A 17,506-nucleotide genomic window follows, 5' to 3' on the forward strand; every position below is an offset into this window, starting at 1 on the left:
TTCCTTTTCTCTTGGGTAGTAGTATCTCACTATGGTTTTCTTATCTTTTCTTTTCTTTTTTAAAAGATTTTGTTTATTTATTTGACAGATCACCAGTAGGCAGAGAGAGGTAGGCGGGGCTGGGGGGTGGGCAGGGAGAGCAGGCTCCCCACTGTGCAGAGAGCCGGATGCAGGGGCTCAATCCCAGGACCCTGAGATCATGACCAGAGCCAAAGGCAGAGGCTAAATGCATTGAGCCACCCAGGCACCCCTCACTATGGTTTTCTTTTCTTGTAATATCTTTGCCTGCCTGGTTTTGCTTATCAGGGTAATGCTGGTCTCGTAGAATGAGTTGAGAAGTTATTCCCTTCAATTTTTTACGAAGAGTTTATGGAGAATTGGTATTATTTCTTCCTTAAATATTTGGTAAAATTTCTCAGTGAAGCCACATGGGTGTGGAGTCCTCTTTGTAGATGGTTTTCAACTACAATTCCAGTTTCCTTAATAGATATGAGACTATTCAGGTTAGTTACTTCTTGAGTAAGTATTTGTACTTTGGATTTTTTAAGAAATTTGTCCATTTCATCTGAGTTATTGAATTTATTGGCATAAAATTTTTCATAATATTCCTTTTCTATATCTGTAAAATCTGTAGTAGTCCTCTCTTTCATTCCCAAGACTGGTAATTGTGGTTTTTTTTCCTCATCAGTCTGACTAGAGGTTTATCAATTTTATGATCTTGATTTTCTCTATGGTTGTCTGTTTTCTATTTCATTGATATCCATTTTGATCTTTATTTCTTTTCTTCTGCTTACTTTAGGTTTCATTGGCTCTTCTTTTTTTTTAATTTATTTTTTATTTTTTGTAAGTAATCTCTACAACCAACGTGGGGCTCAAACTCAAAACCCCAAGATCAAAGGGCACATGCTCCACTGACTGAGCCAGCTAGGTGCCCTTTTTTCTAGATTTTTTTTTTAAAGATTTTTTTTATTTGACAGAGAGAGATCACAAGTAGGCAGAGAGGCAAGCAGAGAGAGAGAAAGGAGGAAGCAGGCTCCCTGCCGAGCAGAGAGCCCGATGCGGGACTTGATCCCAGGAGCCTGGATCATGACCTAATCCAAAGGCAGAAGCTTTAACCCACTGAGCCACCCAGGCGCCACTAGATTCTTTTTTTATTTTATTTTATTTTTTTTTTAGATCCTATTTATTTACTTGGCAGAGAGAGAGAGAGAGATCACAAGCAGGCAGAGGGAAAGAGGGAAGCAGGTTCCCCACCAATCAGAGAGCCCAATGTGGGGCTCCATCCCAGGACCCCGGGACCACGATCCCAGCTGAAGGCAGAGGCCCAACTCACTGAGCCACCCAGGCACCCCTTTTTCTATATTCTTTTTTTTTTTATTTTTAAAGATTTTATTTATTTATTTGACAGACAGAGATCACAAGTAGGCAGAGAGGCAGGCAGAGAGAGAGGAAGGGAAGCAGGCTCCCTGCTCAGCAGAGAGCCTGATGCGGGGCTTGATCCCAGGACTCTGGGATCATGACCTGAGCCGAAGGCAGAGGCTTAACCCACTGAGCCACCCAGGTGCCTCGAGACCTTTCTTTTTTTTCTAATATAGATATACACTGCCATAAAGGTCCTGCTCCCCCATCCCACCAAGCTGTGTTTTAGTGACATCCCACAAATTCTGATACATTGTGTTTCCATTTAAAAGTCAGTTCAGGGGTGCCTGGATGGCTCAGCTGGTTAAGCTTCAGCTTAGGTCATGATCCTGGGGCCCTGCCATCAGGATTCCTGCTCAGTGGGGAGTCTGTGTCTCCCTCTCCCTCTGCCCCTCCCCCTGCTCATGTTTGAGCACGTGCCCCTATTCCATGCGCTCTCTCTCTCAAATAAATAAATAAAATCTTAAAAACAATGAGTAAAATAAAAGTCAGTATGAAACACGAATTTCTCTTTTGGTTCTTTCTTTGATCCACGGGTTACTTAGAAGTGTGTTATTTTGTTTCCAAATATTTAGAGATTTTCCAAGGATCTTTCTGCTAATGATTTCTAATTTAATTTCCTTGTGGTCAGACAACATAGTTAGTGTGGCTTTGAAGCCTTTTGAATTTGGTAAATGTTCTGTGTGCACTTGAGAAGAATGTGCTCTTGAGAATCCTGCTATTGTTGGGTGGTTCTATTAAGTGTTAATCAAAATCAAGTTGACTACTATATCCTTGCTGGTTTTCTGTTTACTTGAGCTATGGATTATTGAGAGGGGAACTGACACCCCTGACTGTAACTATATTTGTCTATTTCTAGTTGCGTTTTTCGCATCATGCATTTTGAAGATTTATTATTAGTTAAATAAATGTTTAAGATTGTTATGGCTCCTTGATTAACTGACCCTATCATCATTATGAAATGACCATTATTTCTGATAATATTTCTTTTTTTTTAAGATTTTAATTACTTATTTTGAGAGAGAGAGAGGGAGGGAGAGAGAGCACAAATTGGGGGAAGGGACAGAGAGGGAGAATCAGACTCCCCACTGAGCAGGGAACCAATGTGGGGCTCGATCCCAGGACCCTGGGATCATAATGGGACCCAAAGAAAGACATTTAATCAACTGAGCCACCCAGGTGCCCCCCTGGTAATATTTCTTTTCTTTTTTTTTTTTTAAGATTTTATTTATTTATTTGACAGAGAGAAATCACAAGTAGATGGAGAGGCAGGCAGAGAGAGAGAGGGAAGCAGGCTCTCCGCTGAGCAGAGAGCCCGATGCGGGACTCGATCCCAGGACCCTGAGATCATGACCCGAGCCAAAGGCAGCGGCCCAACCCACTGAGCCACCCAGGCGCCCCAATATTTCTTGCTCTGAAACCTACTTCTCTAATATTATTCTAGCTATAGCTATTCCCGCTTTGTTTTGATTGATTAGTTGTTAGCAATGGTATTATCTTTTTCCATCCTTTTACATTTAACTTATTTGTGTCTTTATATTTAAGGTTTGTTTCTTACAGGTAGCATATAGTTGGGTACTGCTTTTTAATTTTTTTTTTATTTAAATTCTAGTTAGTTAGTATATAGTGTAATACTGGTTTCAGGAGTAGAATTTACTGATTCATCATTACATATCAGTGCTCATGATAATAAGTGCCCTCCTGAATAGCCATCACCCATTTAACCCATCCTCCACCCACCTCCCTCCATCAAACCCTAGTTTGTTCTCTAACATTAAGAGTCTCTTATGGTTTGTTGTCCACTCTGTGTTTTTTTTTTTCCTTCCCACCTGTTTATCTGTTTTGTTTCTTTTCTTTCTTTCTTTTTTTTTAAGATTTTATTTATTTATTTAACAAAGAGAGAGAACAAGCAGATGGCGTGGCAGGCAAGGGAGAGGGAGAAACAGGCTCCCAACTGAGCAGGGAGCCTGATGTGGGGCTCTATCCCAGGACCCCGGGATCAAGACCGGAGTGGAAGGCAGACACTTAATGGACTGAGACTCCCAGGCACCCCCATCTGTTTTGTTTCTTAACAAAACATTGGAGGGGGACCTGGGTGGCTCAATTGGTTAGGCATCTGCCTTCAGCTCAGGTCATGATCCCAGGGTCCTGGGATCAAACCCTGCATCTGACCCCTTGCTCAGCAGGGAGACTGCTTCCTCCTCTCCCTCTGTCTGCCTCTCCCCTACTTGAATTCTCTCTTTTTCTGTCAAATAAATAAATAAAATCCTAAAAGAAAAAAATTCTACATATGAGTGAAATCATATGGTATTTGTCTTGCTCTGACTTATCTCGCTTAGCATAATACGCTCTAGCTCTATCCACGTAACTGCAAATGGCAAAATTTCATTCTTTTTGATGGCTGAGTAATATTCCATTGTATACATATACCATGTATTCTTTATCCATTGATCAGTCGATGAACATTTGGGTTCTTTCACAACACTGAAATCTTTTTAAATTTTTTAAAAGGTTTTTTTTTTTTTTTTAGATTTTATTTATTTATTTGACAGAGAGAAATCACAAGTAGATGGAGAGGCAGGCAGAGAGAGAGAGAGGGAAGCAGGCTCTCTGCTGAGCAGGGAGCCCGATGTGGGACTCGATCCCAGGACTCTGAGATCATGACCTGAGCCGAAGGCAGCGGCTTAACCCACTGAGCCACCCAGGCGCCTGAGGTTTTTGTTTTTTTTTAATTTGATAGAGATCACAAGTAGGCAGAGAGGCAGACAGAGAGAGAGGGAGAAGCAGGCTCCCTGTTGAGCAGAGAGCCCGATGTGGGGCTTGATCCCACGACCCTGGGATCATGACCTGAGCCGAAGACAGAGGCTTTAACCCACTGAGCCACCCAGGCACCCCTAGAATGGTTATTGATAGGTCATTATTCTTTTCTCTTTATAAAAAAGTATCAAATTTCTTTCTTTTTTTTTTTAGAGGTTTTATTTATTTATTTGACAGAGATCACAAGTAGGCAGAGAGGCAGACAGAGAGACAGAGAAGGGAAGCAGGCTCCCTGCTGAGCATGCAGGGCTTGATTCCAGGATCCTGAGATCATGACCTGATCATGACCATGAAGGCAGAAGCTTTAACCCACTGAGCTACCCAGGCGCGCCTTTATTTATTTATTTTTTTAAGATTTTGTTTATTTATTTATTTGAGAGAGAGCAAGAGTGAGAGAGCACAAACAGAGGGGGAGAAGCAGAGGGAGAGGGAGAAGCAGGCTCCTCACTGAGCAGGGAGCCTGATGCGGGCCTCGATCCCAGGCCCCTGAGATCACGACTGGAGCTGAAGGCAGAAGGCAGATGCTTTACCAACTGAGCCATTTGGGCACCCAAATTTATTTCAATATCTAGTTTCATTTTTAAATTAAAGCTCTTAGACAATTTTTTGTAATTTAAAATTTATTATCAGAGGTGAAGAAAACATTATGAAAACATTCTCCCTTTCCCACTCCCTCTGCTTGTGTTCCCTCTCTCGCTGTGTCTTTGTCAAATAAATAAAATTTTTAAAAAGATTTTTTTTAAGATTTATTTTTAAAGATCTTATTTATTTATTTGACAGAGAGAGAGACAGCGAGAGAGGAAACAAGAGCAGGGAAGTAGGAGAGGGTGAAACGGGCTTCCTGCTGAGCAGGGAGCCCAATGTGGGCTTGATCCTAGGACCCTGGGATCATGACCCAAGCTGAAGGCAGACACTTAAGGACTGAACTGCCGAGGCGCCCCTAAAAGCCATGTTTAATACTAAAAGTTCCAGTTGTACCACTTAACTGAAGGAAATATGCTTTAGCTCTTTATTTCTAATTTTAACACATTCTCATTTTGACATAATTTACCCTTTTCACCCAATTACTAGTACGATGAAAAAAGTCTTCCCAAATATTAAACCTTTCTTTACCACTTGAAGCATGACTTCTTACTTTTTAAGAATTTCTTACAAGAAATTTGAATTTTTAGTTTTCACCATGAACCTGTTTGATCAACATATAGAACACCACTACTAAATAAATTAAAACAAAGAACGGAATAAAAAACACAAAAGTGGCATCTATATAATTAGCAAATTGTCTGATAAGACATTTTAACTAATTTACATTTGTACTTACCACAAGAAAGAATAATGTTTCCAAAGTACCACAAGGCTTGCATTTTTATTGCAAGCTTTATTTTTTTGAAGATTTTATTTATTTATTTGAGAGAGAGAGAGAGAGCACACAGCTGGGGGAGGAGTAGAGGGAGAGGGAGAAGCAGACTCCCCACTGAGCAGGGAACCCAATGTGGAGCTCAATCCCAGGACCCTGGGATCACGACCTGAGCTAAAGGCAGATGCTTAACCAACTGAGCCAGCCAGGCGTCCCTTTACTGCAAGCTTTAAGTCATAGTGTTATTTTACTCAACAAGACATCTCTAAGAAAATGGCAGTGTTCATTAATATAAAACTTGTTCTACCCGGTAGGTGGTATTCTACATTTTCAATGAAAGCATTCTTCATAAAATTAGATTAAAAAAATACAGAATGTCTGATAAGTATCTCAAAGGCTAAAAAATGAGAAAAATGTAGAACACAGAAATAGTCATTGGTTAATATTTGGCTTTGAGAAAGCCAGAAATGATTCTATTCCAAGAAATAAGCAATAATGATAAAATATGTAATTAATATACTATATGCCTTTTAGCCAAAACACACTTTTCACCTCAAGATAGTTCTGATTTTTACATTCTCAATTCCTTTCATCCAGAAAAGAACTCCATTCTAAGCCATTATTTGAATAGAGTTCATAATGTATAGTCCTTATTCTCCACAGGATGTTTTCACAGTACAATAAACTGCAAAATGGCAAATGACTAAGTCAGTTATAAAGAATTTATAGCATAATAAATGCCAATTTACAATAACCATCAACAACTACACCAAAGCCTAGAGGCTGCTGCACTAGAAGTCACAACTTAACATGATTCTTTGATGTGCTCAGACTTTGTTTACTACAGATCACTGTCATAAAAACCAGAAAATAAATCTTAGTGGGCCCTTCCAAAGCTGCATAATTTTCCAAGTGATTTTCCTTTGGGTGTGAGATGCTGTTCATCCCTTTAGTCCTTCTTTAATTGCTTAGCTTCTGCTATAGTTTCTTGACGATTTTGCTTCTTCTTTTGCTCCTTTTGCCTGGCCTCAATCATCCTGGCCAATTTCCGGGACAGTATGACATTTGCTGGAAACAATGGAGTAAGGGCGGAAACCGCTTTCGTAAGGGGGCTATACGGGTCCTCTGCAGCCCATTTCACAACACAGTCAGCCCAAGGCTTTATATCAAGCTTGTCTGTAAGTCTTATGCTTGAAGAGTGAGCTCCCCAACTTTGTCCTGAGATTATTAGTGAACAGAGGACAATTTCAGATGACCCTTGGTTGTTTGTCTTTGGCTCTACTACACACTTGTGAGACCAGGTTTAAATTCTGTATCTTCCTTACTTAAGGGACTAGTTTCCCAAACCAGGCGCCCACAGCTCCTGAAGCTAGAGCTGATGGTGCTTTACTGGCATCTGCATGTCCCCTCCATCCTTTTTTTTCCTCCTTACTCATTCTTCCTTCCCTACTTACCCAGCCACCACTCCCAGGGGGCCGTGTTCTCCCACCCCTCAGCCTCCAGCACACCTCGGGACCGCAAGTGGCTCCCCCTTCTGGGCACTGGGGCAAAGCCTCCATAGCGGCCATCACCAGCCTCCCCTGCGTCACGGGGCTCGAACCCCTTGAGAGGCCATTACTGACAGCCCATCATCCTGCTATTTATTTTCTATTTGTTCGGTCTGTTCTTTGTTACCCTCTTCCTCTTTTTTAGCCTTCTTTTAGAATATTTATGAATCCGTCATACATCTCTTTTTGTTGGCTTAACATTTTTTATTGAGGTAACATCCACATAATAGAAAATTCCCCATTTTAACCATTTTTATTAGATTTTTAAAAAGATTTTATTTATTTATTTATTTATTTATTTACTTGACAGATGGAGACGCAGCGAGAGAGGGAACACAAGCAGGGGATGTGGGAGAGGGAGAAGCAGACTTCCCGCCGAGCAGGGAGCCCCATGTGGGGCTTGACCTGAGCCGAAGGCAGACACTTAACGACTGAGCCACCCAGGCGCCCCCATTAGATTTTATTTTTAAGTACCCTTTACCCGCAACATAAGGCTCAAACTTACAACTCAGAGATTAAGAGTCATGCACTGTACCCACTGAGCCAGCCAGGCATCCCACCATTTTAACCATTTTAAAGTGTACAATTCAGTGGCTTTTAATACATTATCCCTGTTGTGCAACCATCCTCACTAATTATGGAACATTTTCATTACCCCATAAAAGAAACCCCACTGCCATCAAGTAGGCACTCCTTATTCCCACTTCCCCAGTCTGTGGCAACCACTAATCTGTTTTGTCTCTATGAGTTTGCCTATTCTGAACATTTCATTTAAATGGACTCATACATGGCCTTTTATGACTGGCTTCTTTCACTTAACATGTTTTCAATGTCCATCCATTCATAGCACGGATCAGTAATTCATTTCTTTTTACGGATAAATCATATTCCATTGTATGGATACAACATTTGTTTATCAATTTATCATCTGAGGACATCTGAGTGCTGGCTTCTTTCGTTCGAGTTGCTTGGGGTTTATATTATATATATTTATCACAATCTTACCTTCAAATAATATACTATTTCTAATATAAGAATCTTACAAGCTTGCCTTTCCTCCTTCTTGGCCTTTATGCTAATATTGTCGTGCATTTCACTTTTACATATGTCATAAACCCCATAACACAATCTTTACTCCTTTGCGTAGACAACACATTTCCATCTGGTATAATTTTCCTAATGCCCAAAGGATGTCCTTTATCATATTTTTTTAAAAGGTTTTATTTATTTGTCAGAAAGAGAGAGAGAGAAATCACGCAAGCAGGCAGAGAGGCAGGCAGAGTCAGAGAGAGAGGCAGGCTCCCTGCTGAGCAAGGAGCCCGATGCGGAACTTGATCCTAGGTTCCTGGGATTATGACCTGAGCTGAAGGCATCGGCTTAACCCACTGAGCCACCCAGGTGTCCCCTTTATCATATTTTGTATAGCAGGCTTATACAACATCTTTATTTTGCTTTCATTTTTGAAAGATGCTTTTTCTCAAGTACTGAATACTAGATTAACAGGTTTTTTCTTTTCTGTCAGCACTTTAGAGATCTTTGTGCTTGCACTCTTTCAAATGAGTAATGTCATCCTTATCTTTGTTCCTTTGATTATAACATACTTTTTCTCTAGCTGCTTTTTAAAATGTTTTCTCTTCACTGGTTTTGAGTTATGATAAGCTTTGTTGTTGTTTTCTTCATGATTCTTGTGTTTGAAGTTCATTTAGCTTTTTGGATCTGTGGGCGTATAGTTCTCATCAAGTTTGTAAAGTTTTTGGCCATTGTCTCTTCAAATAGTTTTTCTGTCCCCGTCATGGCCTCTTCTCAGGGACTCCAACTCTGCATAGATGAGGTCTTGAAGCTGTCTCACAGTTTTTTTCTCTTGCATTTTTTTTCCCCTCTACATTTCATTTTGGATAGTTTCTACAGCTGTGCTTAGTTCACTAATCTTGGGGCGCCTGGGTGGCTCAGTGGGTTAAGCCGCTGCCTTCAGCTCAGGTCATGAACTCGGAGTCCTGGGATCGAGCCCCACATCCAGCTCTCTGCTCAGCAGGGAGCCTGCTTCCTCCTCTCTCTCTGCCTGCCTCTCTGCCTGCTTGTGATCTCTGTCAATAAATCTGTCTCAAATAAATAAATAAAATCTTAAAAAAATAATAAATAAAGTTCACTAATCTTTTCTTTTCAGCAGTATCTCATCTGCTGTTGATCTCATCCAGCCACAGAAGTTCAATTTGAAGTTTCTCCCCTTTACGCCTTTTCCTTCTTTCTCCTCCCTTCCCCATTCCCCTCACCTCCCATCTTTTCTTTTTTTTTTTTTTTAAGATTTTACTTATTTATTTGACAGAGATCACAAGTAGGCAGAGAGGAAGGCAGAGAGAGAGAGAGGAGGAAGCAGGCTCCCCGCTGAGCAGAGAGCCTGATGCAGGGCTCAATCCCAGGACCCTGGGACCATGACCTGACCTGAAGGCAGAGGCTTTAACCACTGAGCCACCCAGGCGCCCCTCCCCTGTCTTTTTAAATCAGGCATGCCTCTCCTCTTTTAAAAAAGATATTATGTATGTATGTATGTATGTATGTATGTATAGAGAGTACACACATGGGGAAGGGGTAGAGGGAGAGGAAGAGAGAGACTCTCAAGTAGACGCCCTGCTGAGCACAGAGCCCAGCTCGGGGGCAGGAGGGCTTGATCTCACAACCCTGAAATCTGAGCAGAAATCAAGAGTCAGGGTGCCTGGGTGGCTCAGTGGGTTAGGCCGCTGCCTTTGGCTCAGGTCATGATCTTGGGGTCCTGGGATCGAGTCCCGCATCGGGCTCTCTGCTCAGCAGGGAGCCTGCTTCCCTCTCTCTCTCTTTGCCTGCCTCTCCGTCTACTTGTGATTTCTCTGTCAAATAAATAAATAAAATCTTAAAAAAAAAAAAAAAGAAATCAAGAGTCAGATGCTCAACCTTCTGAACCCTGCTTCTTAATTTTCTAACTATATGAAATAGTTAAAATCATGTTTAATGTCCTTCTCTGCTTATCCTAACAATTGGGTCACTTTTGGATCTGTTTTGACTGTTCTCATTACGGTTGTGCTTTCCTGTTTCTTTGCATGACTGGTAATCTTTGATTGAATGCCAGAGTTTTACCTTGTAATGTGTGTGGTATTTTTATATTCCTGTAAATCTTGTTGAGTTTTGCTCTAGGATACACTAATTGGAAACAGTTTGATCCTTTCGAGTCTTGTATTTATAATTTGTTAATGTGGGTCCTGAGCGACTCTCAGTCCTGAGCTAATTATTCCTCACTTATGAGGCACGATTTTCTTGGATACCTTATCTTTTTTAAAATTTTGTTCAAAAAATTTTTAAAAATTTTTAAAAGATTTTATTTATTGGGATGCCTGCATGGCTCAGTCAGTTAAGTGGCTGCCTTGGGCTTGGGTCATAATTGAGTCCTGGGGATCGAGTTCTGCATAGGGCTCCTTGCTCAGCAGGCAGCCTGTTTCTCTCTCTGCTTCTACCTGCCACCCTGCCTGCTTGTGCTCTCTCTCTGACAAATAAATAAATAAAATCTTTAAAAAAACAAAGATTTTATTTTTTTGTTAGAGAGAGAGAGAGCACAAGCATGGGAAGCAGCAGGCAGAGGGAGAGGCAGGCTCCCAGATGTCCTAAAAATTTTTTTAAATGTTTTAAAATTTATTTTTATGATTTTTTGAGTCTTGGGGCCTTGCTAATCTGGGAGACTGCCCTTCCAGGGTTGGTTAATTACTAGACAGTAAACAATTCACCTGCAGAGTGAGCCTTTCATATACGAATTTACTAATCAACCTGTAACTCCAGCCACCTTTACCTAATTCTCACATACCAAACCAGTATTTCCTCTGTTCTAAGTCACATCAGGGACAGGGTATGGACAACTAGAGAACATACCTATAGCCCAGAACCCTCTGAATTTATTTGAATTAACCAACTGTAAGCTTACTCAAATTTACCTACCTTATCTTGCCCATTCCTTCCCTATGGAAACCCCAAGTTAAAGGCTCTGGGTCATGCTCTCCGTTCACATGTATTGCCTCCTGACTCACTCTGGGGTTTCTTCACATGACCCTGAATGGCATGACATGCTCCCTCCTCTTGGAAACTGTAACCACCTTTTCTCAAGGTGGTTGTCTCCACGTCTGTCACTTTACTATGACTAATTAAAACAAAATCCTTGGTACATTTTCAAACAACGGTTTACCCAATATTCTATGAATTTTTTTTTAACTGGCTGGTGGGAACAGGAACATTTCCCAGCCTTGTGTTATGCCAGGCGCTGTTATCTTTTTTTTTTTTTTTTAAGATTTTATTTATTTATCAGAGAGAGAGAGAGGGAGAGAGAGCGAGCACAGGCAGACAGAATAGCAGGCAGAGGCAGAGGGAGAAGCAGGCTCCCTGCCGAGCAAGGAGCCCGATATGGGACTTGATCCCAGGACGCTGGGATCATGACCTGAGCCGAAGGCAGCTGCTTAACCAACTGAGCCACCCAGGCGTCCCGTTGTAATTCTTTTTGATGGTTCTCTTTGACACTCAACATTAGAGAACTTAGCAAAATATCATTCTCTTAGAGACTCTTTGAGAGTCTCTCTTTCGCCTCAGTTATTTTCACTCTTGTGCTTGATCAATATTCTGAGTACTCAAGAGGGCCCTTCAGCAGGTCTCCTGGATTCTCTGTGCAGCTTTATTCTGGTATTCTGTCTCATGAACATGAACTGCCTCAACTTATCCGAACTCCTAACTCAGACCCTTCAACCCAGCTAGATTTGTAGGGTCCACTTCAGTTTCCCCTCCATGTTCCACCGCAAAGAAACTCTCACGAGGCAGTAGTAAGCCCATCTTATTTATTTCCCATCTCTTAGGGATTCCTCTCCTTCAGTGTTTGGGTTTTATTTAATTTTCAGGCATGAGACTAAATACATGTACTTATCTCCATTTGACCAGAGGCAGAAAAAGTTTATAGAATACCCAGCAGGTGAGCATACAGGCTGACATAGTATCCGTGAACCAACCGAATAAAAATCCTCCCTTGCATAGGTAACATACCAGAGGCTTGGAAAGAAGTAGTGGAGGTAATCAGAACCAGAATCCATCCTTAAATCTTGTTCTAGTTATCTGACATCATTCTTTGCTCTGTATCTTTATCTTGCCAAGTGATTTTCCATTTTTGACTTAATATATTTTCATTTTTTAAAAAAGATTTGGGGCACCTGGGTGGCTCAGAGGGTTAAAGCCTCTGCCTTTGGCTCGGGTCATGATCTCAGGGTCCTGGGATCAAGCCCCACATCGGGCTCTCTGCTCAGCAGGGAGCCTGCTTCCTCCTCGCTCTCTGCCTGCCTCTCTGCCTACTTGTGATCTCTGTCTGTCAAATAAAATATTAAAAAATAAATAATAAAAAATAAAAAAAGATTTTATTTATTTAATTGGGAGAGGGATAGCAAGAGAGAGCAGAGCTGGAGGAAGGGAGTAGCAGAGAGACAAGGAGGCTCAATCCAGGGACCCTGGGATCACGATCTGAGCTGAAAGCAGACGCTTACCTGACTGAGCCACCCAGGCACGCCTAGACTAAGATATTTTCAAACAAAATATTTTTTATATTTTATTTTTTATTTAAATTCAATTAACATATAATGTATTATTAGTTTCAGAAGTAGAGGTCAGTGATTCATCAGTCTTATATAGTACCCAGTGCTCATTACTTCACTTGCCCTCCTTAATGTCCATCACCCAGTGACCCCTTCCTGCACACCCCTCCCCTCCAGCAACCCTCCATTTGTTTCCTATCATTAAAAGTCTCTTATGATTTATCTCCCTCTCTGATTTCATGCTGTCAAAAATACGTTTTTTGAGAGAATGTACATCAATATTCAGACCTCCAGGGATCTTTGGTTGGCTTAGTTGATTAAGCATCTGCCTTTGTCTCAGGTCATGATCCCAGGGTCCTGGGATGGAGTCCCACAGCCTTGCTCAGTGAGGAGCCTGCTTCTCCCTCTGCCTGCCACTCCTCCTGCTTGTGTCCTCGCCTGAACTCTCTCTGATAAATAAATAAATCCTAAAAAAAAAAAAAAAAAAAAAAGACTGCTCCTCCCCAACCTTGGCAAAAAGTTGGAAGCTTTTTCTCTAGAGCAGGGAGGTTTCTGGAGTAGTAAGTCTTCTCAGAGATCCAGAAGACAAGTGAATCTGGGCATACTAGAATGCTGAAGCTCTCTAGCCCTCTTCCTTCATAAGCTCCCACAGGGCCAGCAACAGTTCAAGATAAACCCTCCAGACATGAGACTGGAAGTTTATTCCAGGAAACCTGACCAGTCCAAGAGCAAAGTCCTAAAAGTAGTATGGACATTAGTGATTTGCCAAAAAAAGTTCAATCAGTTCATCTTACAAACATCTATTATTCTTAATATCCCACCTGTAAATACAAGCAGACTACCAATGATTGCCAGGCAGCTAAGTATAACGTGAAAAGACTTTCATAACATGAAAGACTAAAAGCAAAACAAAAAAAGGGAAAGAAAACATCGCACAGGGAGATGAAAGCTTTGACAAAGCATATCAATGTTCTCAGAGATAAGATATTGCAATCATGGAATGAGGTATTAACTTAAAAAAAAAAAAAAAAGGAACACTTAGAGGATCAATGGGTAATCTTCCATAAAAGAGATCCAGGGAAGAAAAACAACAACAACAACAACAAAACAAGAAACCAAAAAAAACCTGGGAAAATGGGAGGTGGTAGGGATGGAAAAAATAGGAAACACAGAGATAAATCCAAGAGATCCAGCATCTGAAGAACAGGAATTCCAGAAAGAAAAGCCAGAAAACTAAAGGAAGGAACTCATTAAAAACAAGGTTTCCTAGAAGTGAAGGACCAGAGTCCCTTCTGAAAGGGTTCAACAGCCTGGCACAACACATGGAAACAGACCTTCACCAAGGTATGCCACCATGAAATTTCAGAACTCCAGTGGCAGAAGTGAGAGAGTCACATACAAAGAATCAGAACTCGGAATGGCTTGACTCCTCTAACAGCAACACTAGATGGTAGGTGAAAAGTAACAATGCCTTCAAACTTGTAAAGGAAAATGAATTCCAAACTGGAATTTCACACCTGATCAAGTATGAGAGAATGAGACATTTTTCAAACATGTGATTCCCTTAAACTACTTTCTATACATCCCTTTTACTGCAAGCCAACCTACCAGAATGAGATAATAAAACAAGGGGAGGAAGGGACACGAACAGAAGACTCAGCAGGGGAGAGCCCACGATGACAGCAATATATTAAGCACAAGGGAGAGCCAATCCAGATAGGGGCTGGTCAAGAAATTGGTAAAATAGATAATGTGTTAATGTCCTTACAGAATTTGGGTTGAATTAGTGACAAGTGGCCGGAAAACTAAGCTAATCACTAATAAAAATGTAAGAGGACTATTAATTCTAGGGAAATGAATGCTCTGCAGTAAGGTAAACTCATCCACTATGTGGCTCAGCTGTGATTTAAATACCATCATAATAATGTAAACACTAAATATATGCTCTAACTAGAACGTATCAGGGAGAGATGGGGGCATAGGGAGTACATGCATGGTGGGCAGGAGGGAGAAATGTCAAACGATAATGCCTATGATGCAAACATCAATACCCATGTACATGTTTAAATTGAGACCTGATGGCAAACTAAACTGACCAGCCAACACTTGAAAGGGAATACTATGAAGCAGGGAAAATGGGGAAGGGCAGATAGGGTTGAAGTTTGCTGTTTTTCCTAACAAACCTCACAGAACTATTTGTTTTTTCAATGCAAAATAACAGATTTTCTTCCTAAAATGCAGGATATAAAACTGTTTAAAAAGACGTATTTTGTTAATTTATTGTTTCTAAATGTTTCTAAATTTGGGGGGCACCTGTGTGGCTCAGTGGGCTAAGAGTCTGCCTTCCGCTCAGGTCGTGATCTGGGGATCCTGGGATACATCAGACTCAGTGCTCAGCAGGGAGCCAGCCTCTCCATTTCCCTTTGTCCCTGCCCACACCCTCAAATGAATAAAACCTTTATGAAAAATATTTTTAAGTTTCCAAATTTTTACTGTGCCCATTAAAAAAACCATAAATGGGAACTCCACTTTTCAAGACCTAGGTAGGGTTACAGTTGTTTTTACTGCATGTAGAATCATGCAAGACTGGTATTCCTGCATGGTTCCTAAGGTAAACCATATCCAGTCAGCTTTTTAGAACTAGAATGCAATTCATGTGTGAAGTATAATGTGTTCCTTAAGTCTTGTTTACTATAAAAGTATGATGATTTAAGCAGTGACCATACTAGAATAACATTTTCAAAGAGTCCGGGATATCAAAATGTGGCCATAGATCTACTAAATCAGATCTACCTAGCTTGGGTGGCAAGGGCATTGCTTACAATGCAGATTCCTGGGCCCCACCCCAGACCAATTAATCCGCAATCTCTAGGGGTAGGGCCTTGGAATCTGCATTTCTTTTTTTTTTTTTTTAAAGATTTTATTTATTTATTTGTCAGAGAGAGAGTGAGCGAGAGCGAGCATAGGCAGACAGAGTGGAAGGCAGAGTCAGAGGGAGAAGCAGGCTCCCTGCGGAGGGCAAGGAGCCCGATGTGGGACTCGATCCCAGGACGTCGGGATCATGACCTGAGCCGAAGGCAGCTGCCCAACCAACTGAGCCACCCAGGCGTCCCGGAATCTGCATTTCTATCAAGGTCCATAAACTGATGTTGAAAGCTACTGCTGTCACTCACTCTATGAGTAACCCAATAGTGCTCATTAATAAGCCAATAAATCAATGCCTGTAAGTCACAGGCAGAGAAGAGGGAAAGGAATCCATGCGGGGTAGTGGGTATCACAGTGTCTACCTCAAAGAATCATTTAAAACACTTCAGAGAGATTCCACTCCATATGTAACTCAATGTACAAGTTTTTTTCTTATCAGGAACAATACACAACTTTTGGTCAAACCTTAAACAAACAAACTCTTAACTCCATTCACACGAAGTTCATTGGAAATAGTGCCCAGTCCAGGAGCCCCTCCACCGGGGAAGCAGAGCCTGCAGGGCCATTAGCATTCGTCCAAATGTCAGAGGAGCTGGGGCTGCTGGAGCAAGAGGTACAGGGATTGCGCTGGGGGATGGGTCTCTGAAGCCTTACTTACGTGGCTGCGATATCTGACCAACACTCTGGTGCCTATGCCTCAGTTCTTTATTTCAAGAAAAATGTAAGGTCTGTTACACTGAGGTAGGGTCATGATTGTAAGGCAAAGCTTGTTAGAAAATCCCTACTTGATGCCTAGTTAACAGATGTGTTGGACTTTCTTCTTTTATTACTTGAACAGTGTGTCCCATGTGCAACTTTCTAAGGTAATCAATCCCTTTTCTTCTTAATAGTTTTTACTGAAGTTCATCCTATACTGAATCTGTGGCAAGACCTCTTTTCAGTGCATGACTTCAAGTTTGCTTTTCTAATTTCTGTGTTTTTGTCAGTTATTCACTTTGCGTGCCTTGTCCTCTCTCTCTGCTATTTAAAAGCTAGGACCATGCCATTGCATGTTGAGATGCTCTCACAAATGCCTAAGAATCTGTCCCCGCAAATCACCACAGAACTGCTTATGAAGCCAGTGCAGGAGCCACAGATGTTGGCTGCTTAGATTACTTTTGCCAGATGCTGAGCCACTAGGGTTTCCAGACTACGAAGATCAGAATGGTGGACTTTTTCACGGGCCAGGAGCACCCATGCCATGTTGCTTAAGCTGAGCTGATAATATCTCCACATCTGTGTGTTCTTGGAGTTTCTCCAAGGGTTTAACCAGCAACTGGCCTCAAACAGTAGCTTAAACTCTTATCAGGAACTGTGCTATTTCAAAGTACTGGCATTCTCCCAGGAATCTTCCTGGGTGTCAAAATTTAACCTGCTGCCAAAGCAAACAGAACACCAAACTCCAAAATGAACACACAGTCCTTATTCCTTCAAAAAGAAAAACAACAGAGGCACCTGACAATCGGTTAAGCGTCTGATTCTTGGTTTTGGCTCAGGCTGTGATCTCAGTGTCATAACTGAGCCCTGCATCCTGCTCAGCACTTAGCATGGAGTCTGCTTGGGTTTCTCTCTCCCTCTGCTCTACCCCCACCCCCAGCAGCTCTCTCTCTCAAATACATAAATCTTAAAAAAAGGGGCGCCTGGGTGGCTCAGAGGGTTAAAGCCTCTGCCTTCAGCTCAGGTCATGATCTCAGGGTCCTGAGATCGAGCCCCATATCGGGCTCTCTGCTCGGCGGGGAGCCTGCTTCCTCCCCTCTCTCTGCCTACCTCTCTGCCTACTTGTGATCTCTATCAAATAAATAAATAAATAATCTCAAAAA

Source organism: Mustela nivalis (genome assembly GCF_964662115.1).
Source record: "Mustela nivalis genome assembly, chromosome: 14".
In the NCBI taxonomy this organism is placed as follows: domain Eukaryota; kingdom Metazoa; phylum Chordata; class Mammalia; order Carnivora; family Mustelidae; genus Mustela; species Mustela nivalis.